This window comes from Salmo trutta, chromosome 10 (assembly GCF_901001165.1).
Source record: "Salmo trutta chromosome 10, fSalTru1.1, whole genome shotgun sequence".
Lineage (NCBI taxonomy): Eukaryota > Metazoa > Chordata > Actinopteri > Salmoniformes > Salmonidae > Salmo > Salmo trutta.
In genome coordinates, this window is record NC_042966.1 from 10,840,395 (window position 1) to 10,850,027 (window position 9,633).

The 9,633-nt window shown below is 42.0% G+C and overlaps 1 long non-coding RNA gene across 2 annotated transcripts; it reads right to left on the reverse strand.

Annotated features, from left to right (window-relative positions):
- Window positions 1-2,753: 2,753 nt before the first annotated feature.
- On the reverse strand, window positions 2,754-9,569 carry LOC115201096 (uncharacterized). 2 transcript variants are annotated; one of them, XR_003879686.1, is made up of 6 exons: window positions 9,274-9,569; window positions 8,951-9,070; window positions 5,578-5,638; window positions 5,315-5,465; window positions 4,896-5,150; window positions 2,754-3,284 (listed from the first exon to the last, which is right to left on the reverse strand). It is a non-coding gene; the product is annotated as an uncharacterized LOC115201096 (long non-coding RNA). The 2 variants fall into 2 exon arrangements; XR_003879685.1 differs by having other exon boundaries at window positions 5,303-5,465.
- Between the last annotated feature and the right edge of the window lie 64 nt (window positions 9,570-9,633).

Below are 9,633 nucleotides of genomic sequence, written 5' to 3' on the forward strand. Positions count from 1 at the left end.
AAAAGAGAACAGTTTAGAAAATGAACGTAAAAGTACAATAACAATGCCTACATGCTAGATAAAGACTGCACAAATATTGTTTCTCAAAAGTTTGTTGCCCACACAAACGTCCCTTATTTATATATGTTTTATGGTTGGTTGTAGGCCTCCCTCGTTCAAAAACATTTCTGAGTACTCTGTAGGTTTTTACACTTAGTTTTGAGACACAACATTGTGATTCTGTGTACTGGTTGGACTCCCTGAGTTATGCACTGTTCTGGTGGGCGGCAACAGAAAATAACCCTACCCAACAACAAAAAACATACCCCCCCCAGAAAAATGCTAACCTCCCTGTTATTGTAATGGTGAGAGGTTAGCATGTCTTGGGGGTATGATATAAACTGCTAACCTCCCCTGTTATTGTAATGGTGAGAGGTTAGCATGTCTTGGGGGTATGATATAAACTGCTAACCTCCCCTGTTATTGTAATGGTGAGAGGTTAGCATGTCTTGGGGGTATGATATAAACTGCTAACCTCCCCTGTTATTGTAATGGTGAGAGGTTATAGCATGTCTTGGGGGTATGATATAAACTGCTAACCTCCCCTGTTATTGTAATGGTGAGAGGTTATAGCATGTCTTGGGGGTATGATATAAACTGCTAACCTCCCCTGTTATTGTAATGGTGAGAGGTTATAGCATGTCTTGGGGGTATGATATTTGTGCCTATGTAACTTTCTCACTCATTATTCATGATTAATTCAGGACTATCCGTAATCATGGTAGCATCCACATTAATGTAGAAGTGTTTAGAAACATATTACATTCTTATTTACAATAAAAGTGACTCCAAAATGACAAAGTATATTATTTCACATTCATTTCTATTGGGCACAAAATAATCTGAAACACTAAAACAAACAAATGCATATGTTGAGCTTTACTGTGCCTGGGTCTGAAGTGCGTGGTAAGAGTGACCCCTACTGCTGAATCTGGAGATGTTTCCCCCCTAAACTCAAGACATTTTTCCTACTTGACCTTTAAAAGGATCATGTAAAACTTTCAATAAATCATTGAATACTCTATATTTTCAATATGTTGCATTCTTTATTCAATCGGTTGTTAATGGCAACATTTGGTGTATTTTCTGTTCTCCAAAAAAACACATTGGCATATTATTCAACACCAAAGACACGAGGCAATCATTGACAAGATGCAGTGACGTGAAGAGGCTTTGTGAGACGCAGTGGTTGACTGGGCAGTGGACAGTGGTCACACACACATATCGCTTAACCCTAACTCGCCCCATAGACAGACATCATCAGGGCAATCGTGTGTGAACAACAACACTTGTGGTCCAACAGTCTTGACAACATTCTTTTCCTAATCTCCTTACCTTCATGACAACTGTAAAGACACATGGAAGGTTAAAAATCAACACAAGAAAAGCCTACCAGTGCTTTTACAATTTGATTAACATCAGAGATGGGAGGAGAGAAAAGGAGGGGGCATTGGTACAAAGGCATTGTGTGAAACAAGATTCAAAATTAGTTAGCTACAACATCATGCTGATATGGTTAGACTGAAAACAGTTAGAACCAGAGCCACATAGAGGTCAGGCCAAAGCTTGCTATGCCCGCTCTGTGAATCACTGGGGGAAAGGACACTCACAATAGGTGAACTACCAATGAACAATATTTTAGCATCAATTTCAAATTATTTTGTACAACTGAATTAGACGCTAGAGACATTCAGCTAGGTGTAAGTACTGTACAGTACATTCTCTCACTAGGAGTGATGGATGAAACATTTAAGAAGCTTTATAGGCCATTCACAATGCTGCCTGCGACCACATTTTAGGAAGTAGCAGCAATAGCTGACACCATTGCAACAAATAGCACAAAATGGTTACCCGTTTAGGTGTTTGCTCGCAATCAGTGTTGTTCTTTGTTAATAAAGGCAACTTGATCATAAGTTCTTCACTAGACCACTTTGTGAATATACTGCAAGGCCTGCAAAGAGATATACATGCTTTTTGATGGAAGAGCTTGACCATATTTGTTCACAGCAGAGGGTATAGGATATTTTGAGGTTAAGTTTTTTTTTTGTCTCACTAACAATAAGACTGTCACGTCCTGACCAGTAAAGGACCTATTTGTTATTGTAGTTTGGTCAGGACGTGGCAGAGGGTATTTGTTGTACATGTTTTTGGTTATGTGTTTATATAGAGGGTTATTTTGTGTAGAGTGTTTCTGGGTTTAGTGGTGTATCTATGTAGAAAGGGTATTTGATTTAAGTGGTTCGGGGTTTATTAGATATGTATTTATGTAAGATGGGGTGTTTGATTTAGGTGTTCCGGGTTGTTGGGTATGTTCTTGTATTGTATTTCTAGGGGGCTGGTCTAGTGTTGTATTTCTGTGTTGGCCTGGTGTGGCTCTCAATCAGGAACAGCTGTACATCGTTGTTGCTGATTGAGAGTCATACTTAGGTTGCCTGTTTTCACCTGTTAGTTGGTGGGAGATTGTGCTTGTTTAGCTGTGTGCCTGACAAGACTGTCCAGTTCGTTTGTGTTTTTGTATACGTTTATTGCGTTTCCCTTCTTCACCAAATAAAAAGAAGATGAGTATATATTTTCCCGCTGCGTCTTGGTCTTTACCCTACGACAACCGTGACAAAGACACATACGACTAATGCAAATAAGTTACGCTTAGATGAATGACAATATTGAAATAAAATATTTGTGATGTATGATGTATATTCAAAAAAGTAAGTATATTCACTTTCTTCAACTTTAATAATTGTTATATATTTAACATGCATTTTAAATCATGCCACCTAGTTATATCTGTCATTCCTTGTACATGCATGTGGATTGGTAAGGACACATAATTACATAAGCTATGGGTGCAGCTTGAAAACATATTCATCTATGTAACCCTCTATAAAAACCGACCTAAACTAGGTTGAAAAAATATATATAGTGTGAGCGGACCAAGTAATTTGGTGTCACTCTAAAGCAGAAAGGTGGAATAAACGAGTCAGGAGTAGGTTTTCTTGATTGAACACAGTTCTCTGTTGAGAGATTTCTGACAATACAAACACTCCAACACAATCAATGAGAATCTCCCGAAGAAAAACACACCTTCTTCAGATGACACAGGAACACAAGACGATTATCTTTAAACTATAACACCAATCACAGGTTTGTCACCGTCTTAATGGATCTTCTTGGATCGCTCCCCTCTCTTGGTAGCCATTCTACAGAGACAGTTTATCTTCTCCCTCTTCGCTGGTTCCCTCCTCCCTCTTGTAGGGAAAAGAGAATAAGTCATTAGTAAGCTGTGCTTAATTGCCTCTGGTCACATTGACTCACATGCCTGGTTGGGCTACTATCCGTGAGCCCAGCCTGCCCTCTGGTGGTCCTTCCACAATAGGCTACCATTTGATCTACAGTATGTTGGCACAATGGTGGAAAACAACATTTACAATATGGAGTCATTCCCATACAGTACATGTAAAACAGAGTCCTATGCTCCTCGGGCCAATGTCCTTGTCAACATACAAAATGTGTATGCGTGTGGTATATCTTTCAGGTGATTGACAGTGGTGACTATTTAAACATTTTGCAATGATGTGTGCCTTTGGGTGGAGTGATAGTAAGTCTCTCTGTCAGTTGATAAGGAATGGTGCTTAATCGATGGATAAAGTGCACACCACACTAAACAACTCTAGACCACTTTTAAAATGGATAATTTTATCCCTTTCAAATTATACTTTATTCTCCCAAATTGTCAAAACACAGGCTGCAAAACTTTCCAAAACCATACAGACAGACAACTGACAATAGATACTCAAACAACTGTAATGAGTGAGTAAAAACAGTCAACTCTGAAAACAGTAAAAACAGTAGAATCATTTTCATTATTTTTACTAGTGATGTGCCGAGTACTCGGACAAAACGAGTACCGTAATGGAGCTCAATTTTCCAAATACGATTATGACAAGTATTTTTTGTAATTATTTGTGATCAGAAAACTCCCCTTCTGCAAACATCGCGTATGAATCAGAATCCATAGCTAGTTATTTCCTGTCGACTTTGCTGAGGCCATACGGTTGTTCAGTAGACCTACGTTGTTTGTCCATATATTCCATTGCTGACGACGTCTGTCATTAAATCGTGATCCAAACCCATGCTTGCTTGCTATTATTACTTACTCTAGCCCAGACAAGTTTACCGAGCAACAGATCAGTAGAAAATAAAATGACAAATGTAGATTGTTTATTTTGATTGTACAAATGTTGTGGCATAAGTGTCGGGAGGGAAAAGTTTTGCTCCTCTCGAAAGTGAAACAATATATGGGGCAAGCGAATTAGCCTAGCGTTACCTTCATCTAAACCTGTGTCTGGAATAAATGCAGTCAATCGGTCTTCCCTGTGGCTCAGTGGTAGAGCATGGTGTGTGCAACGCCAGGGTTGTGGGTTCGATTCACAAGGGGGTACAAAAAAAAAAAAGAAATGTATGCATTCACTACTGTAAGTCGCTCTGGATAAGAGTGTCTGCTAAATGACTAAAATGTAAATGTAATAGTAGCCAGTCATGCATTAGGCTATTTATTAGCCTGTTTCGTTGATAATTGAATAGAAGTAAATCATGAGCATTTTCATCTGTCTGGGTCATTTAACAATGTGTGCATGAATGAGTGAAGGGGCATAACAATGCACATTTGAGTGATAGTGCAATAATGCGCCCTGAAGGTATAGGCTTTACCAGCATTTAAAGCACACTTCTGGGTTTTTCGATTATGATGTGTGATAAAACGGATACGATTACGAGTAGGATGAGATAGGCACACCACTAATTTCTACCTCACGCTTCAGTCTGCGTGCCCCCTAGTGGTCAAACAGATTAATACTCACTTAACTTCAAGTTGGAGATTCACTGTGGTGTATTAGTGGAGGTATTCACTCTAGCAGTTGAACCCCAATGTAGTGTAGGTCATCAGGGTGGAGAAGGGGAGGTTGGTGTGTGCTTAAGGGTTCAGTGCCTCTTGCTCTCCAGGATGGCCCTCCAGTCATCGGGCCAGGAGAGCAGGCGGCGGTGGCTGGAGGATACGTTTTTGTTGTGGCAGACAGTGAACAGGATGGGCTCCCAGGTTGGGTTGGGCTCTACACCTGCATCAGAGGCACATCAAAGGTCACGTAATGCTTGTCGATTAATCTAACGGTCTGGAATACTAACTACCAACAACCTAAACTGTAATATACCTAAATGTATGACAAAGTAGCATGCATATGACACCATCACATAAATGCAAAACACATACATTTAGACACACCCAGTTTTCCAGCTTTGCTACAAACACTTGACTCATCTAGGATGTCTGGCGTGTCATCTATGAGGATGTCCCCAGTCACCGTGGTCTTGTCTCAGGTCAGGATGATCTGCTCCAAGAAGTCATAGCTCAGGTGTTTCTCTATCCACGCACACTGAACACGCATGCGCAAGGGAGAGCGCAAAGACCATTATTGTTAGAAAGAGGTAACACAATCACCACTCTGCCTCCAGCCTACAGGATTTCTGTCTTGACTCCGAGCTTACCTTCTCATCAGGGCAGTGTATATAATGTTTTATAGGGCTGGTGCAAATAAAAATATCTGTGCTGGAAAACAGAGAAGAAAACAGCTGGGTTAGTTTGTTTTCAATGAATATTTTCAACAACATACAGGTGAGCAAAGAAGATGTCCTAACATGAGAATGTAGGCTAATGTTGGAACAGGGGGACCTGTGAATTTGTTAAATGAGGACAATTGCCCTTGAAGTTAACTGCTATATGGTTGTTCACATCAGCTAGGCCAAAGTGAAACACTAACAAAGGGTAAAGCAAAGGTTCCAGCTATAAAGATAGTGCCTACAGTATTTCTGGGAAAACTAAGCATGGTGACTTTTTAGCTATGCAAACAACGCATAGCAAAGACATTCAGCAGAGCACACTATGTCATGAGTGCTTCCGTGTGGCGCAGCGGTCTAAGGCACTGCATCTCAGTGCAAGAGGTGTCACAGTCCCTGGTTCGATTCCAGGCTGTATCACATCTGGCCGTGATTGGGAGTCCCATAGGGCAGCGCACAATTGACCCAGCATCGTCCGGGTTTGGCCAGGGTAGGCTGTCATTGTAAATAACAATTTGTTGTTAACTGACTTGCCTGGTTAAATAAAAAAATAAAATACAAATAATTTAAAAAGATGCTGTGGTCGGATGAAACAAAAATGTAATGCAAAGTGCTATGTTTGGAGAAAACTGTGGAGCATGGTGGTGGCAGCATCATGCTATGGGGATGCTTTTCAGCGTCTGGGAGACTGGTGATGCTTTTCAGGGACTGGGAGACTGGTAAGGATAGAGGGAACAATGAATGGAGCCAAATACTGGCAAAATGGACAGTTCAAAACTACTTCAACACAGATCACGCCTCAAGTTCCCATACTGAGATGACACCCAGAATCCTTGTCTGTCCTCCAGGGTGATGTACAGTTCGTTGGGGTACCTGGCCCGGTATTTTTTAAGGAATCCCCCTTCCAAGTCTGCAATGACCCCATCCATGTCCACCAGAGGAAGAAGACATTTACGAGGATATACACTTGAACTGGTCATGAAGAACATTTCTCTCTGCCAAATAGGCGTAAAGTTATCTTAGGCAGTAATGACATTATTTACTCGCCTCACTGATTTCTGTCCGTGATCAAACAATGGCTTCACGAAGCGTGAGATGTGTTCGAAAGTCCAGAACGTCAATGTGTTATTCTCAATAGGGTTCCATTTAAATAAAAACAATTTTGGAATGTTGATTCGTTGCTAATGCAACAAACTAATTGACACTGTCAAATATACTTTTTCTGGTTTTAACCTTTATTGCAATTGTTCAGACTTTGGCATTTGGGCTGCATAGCATTAGCCAGCAAGCTAGCTAAACAAAGCACTGTTGATTTATGCCTTTCAGCATTGTATTTGGACTTACATTTACATTTACATTTAAGTCATTTAGCAGACGCTCTTATCCAGAGCGACTTACAAATTGGTGCATTCACCTTATGATATCCAGTAGAACAACCACTTTACAATAGTGCATCTAAATCTTTTAAGGGGGGGGGTTAGAAGGATTACTTTATCCTATCCCAGGTATTCCTTAAAGAGGTGGGGTTTCAGGTGTCTCCGGAAGGTGGTGATTGACTCCGCTGTCCTGGCGTCTTGAGGGAGCTTGTTCCACCATTGGGGTGCCAGAGCAGCGAACAATTTGGACTGGGCTGAGCGGGAACCGTGCTTCCTCAGAGGTAGGGGGGCCAGCAGGCCAGAGGTGGATGAACGCAGTGCCCTTGTTTGGGTGTAGGGCCTGATCAGAGCCTGAAGGTATGGAGGTGCCGTTCCCCTCACAGCTCCGTAGGCAAGCACCATGGTCTTGTAGCGGATGCGAGCTTCAACTGGAAGCCAGTGGAGAGAGCGGAGGAGTGGGGTGACGTGAGAGAACTTGGGAAGGTTGAACACCAGATGGGCTGCGGCGTTCTGGATGAGTTGTAGGGGTTTAATGGCACAGGCAGGGAGCCCAGCCAACAGCGAGTTGCAGTAATCCAGACGGGAGATGACAAGTGCCTGGATTAGGACCTGCGTCACTTCCTGTGTGAGGCAGGGTCGTACTCTGCGAATGTTGTAGAGCATGAACCTACAGGATCGGGTCACCGCCTTGATGTTAGTGGAGAACGACAGGGTGTTGTCCAGGATCACGCCAAGGTTCTTAGCACTCTGGGAGGAGGACACAAGGGAGTTGTCAACCGTGATGGCGAGATCATGGAACGGGCAGTCCTTCCCCGGGAGGAAGAGCAGCTCCGTCTTGCCGAGGTTCAGCTTGAGGTGGTGATCCGTCATCCACACTGATATGTCTGCCAGACTTGTGCACGACTATCAGTATGAACTGGTGTCACAACCCTCAGCTATTAGTGCCGCAACCGTCAGCCACACAGCAGCTGTAAAATTTGGTGCAAATGCTCCCAGAAGTGTTGCCTACTGTACAAAGTCCCCCAAGATGTAAAGCCTGCCTACATCTTCCAGTCAAAGACAATGTCCTGAAACAAGTTGACGCACATGTCCTCAGTTTCTCAGTTGGGTTTAAAAATCCAGAGGCAAACTTGTACCATGGAGCCTGAAAGGGTAAACATCAACAACATTCAATATTAGCATATCAACATGAATTTTTACATCAAAACAGGCTGACAGCATGCATGCAGCAGGACAAGCAAAATAACAGTGAAGGGAGGAATCAGTCAGCTCTGGGGATCACTTCTTCTCCATATGTAGGGTTTTCAGACTCTTTTCTTTAATATCAACAAGAAAGAATCTTTCATATAAAAGTTTTACACTTACTGTAGCAGTTTGCACAGACAGACAAGCTGTGTGTGCCTACAGTTGAAGAACTACACTTCCTCCCCAGTTACACTTACACACAGGTGTTCCGAGTACGCTAGATAGCTAATTAGCACAGGTGGCTTGCCACCTATGTCTTCAGTCTGTCTTCCGTAAACAAGTGATGTAACATGGAGATATGGCTGTGTGGGAACGCTTACGCTAACCCTATAAAGGTGTGTAGTAATTTAACCTTTTTTTAAATTATTATTTGTCGCTGATATGAAAGATATTTCCTTATGTTTCCAAAACCATACCACAAACCATAACGCTCAGAACGAGTGTCGGGGATCTTAACAAAACGCCCCCGACCAGATGATACTATTGTTAATAGGCGCTAAAGCAGTTTGCATCTATTAATGGCCAACCATGAGTCTATTAGTGCCAACCATGAGTCTGGCAAGAAAGACTAAGCAGCTGTAGTCAATCGCAAGACTGATCCAATGAGGCACCAGAACAATGAAGACATCCTGAGGAGCAGTATCAGGCAGCTACAGGTAGAAGAGTGGAGTGTGCTGGCCTACTGTATGGTTTGATAACGGTCTGTTGTACTGGGTAGGAAGCAGGGGTGGCCTCTGGTTCATTGGTAAGCTTCAGGGAGGTGTTGTAGGGGCCCCCAATAATCTTGTTTTGCCAAGTCACACCTGGAAAAAGGATAAAGGTCTGTACATTATAATCCATGTATTATTTATTATGACTTTTAACTTTCTCCTTCTTATTATGTCGCATTGTTGAGCGGGGATCTTGCATCTACGCATTTCATTGTACTGTGTACCACGTGTATCCATATGACAAATAAACTTGATTTGAACATTTTAAAATGCAGTTGCAGAGCTATTCAATTCACCTTGTGTTACAGGTGTCCCCATCCAGATCTGAATCAGTCCAATTAGAAGGAAACACTGAAAAACAGTACAGCACTCTGGCCCTCCATGGCTGTAGTTGAGTGGGAAATCTCCAACTTTATAATATCTTTGCCTGCAACCCGGTAGCCACCGCACTGCACTGCACTTCCTGTGTTTACTTGGCTGTGAGGGAAAAAAGTGAGCCACCTTTTGTAAGGAAGCTAAATTCCCAATTATAACAATTATTGATAGCAAAGAACAACAATCACAATATGTTCTCAGGGGGATTACGTTTAGAGAAAAGTGGGGAATAAATGGTAGCAAACCGCAATAACAAGGTTTCTGAAATTAATTTAGCAAAA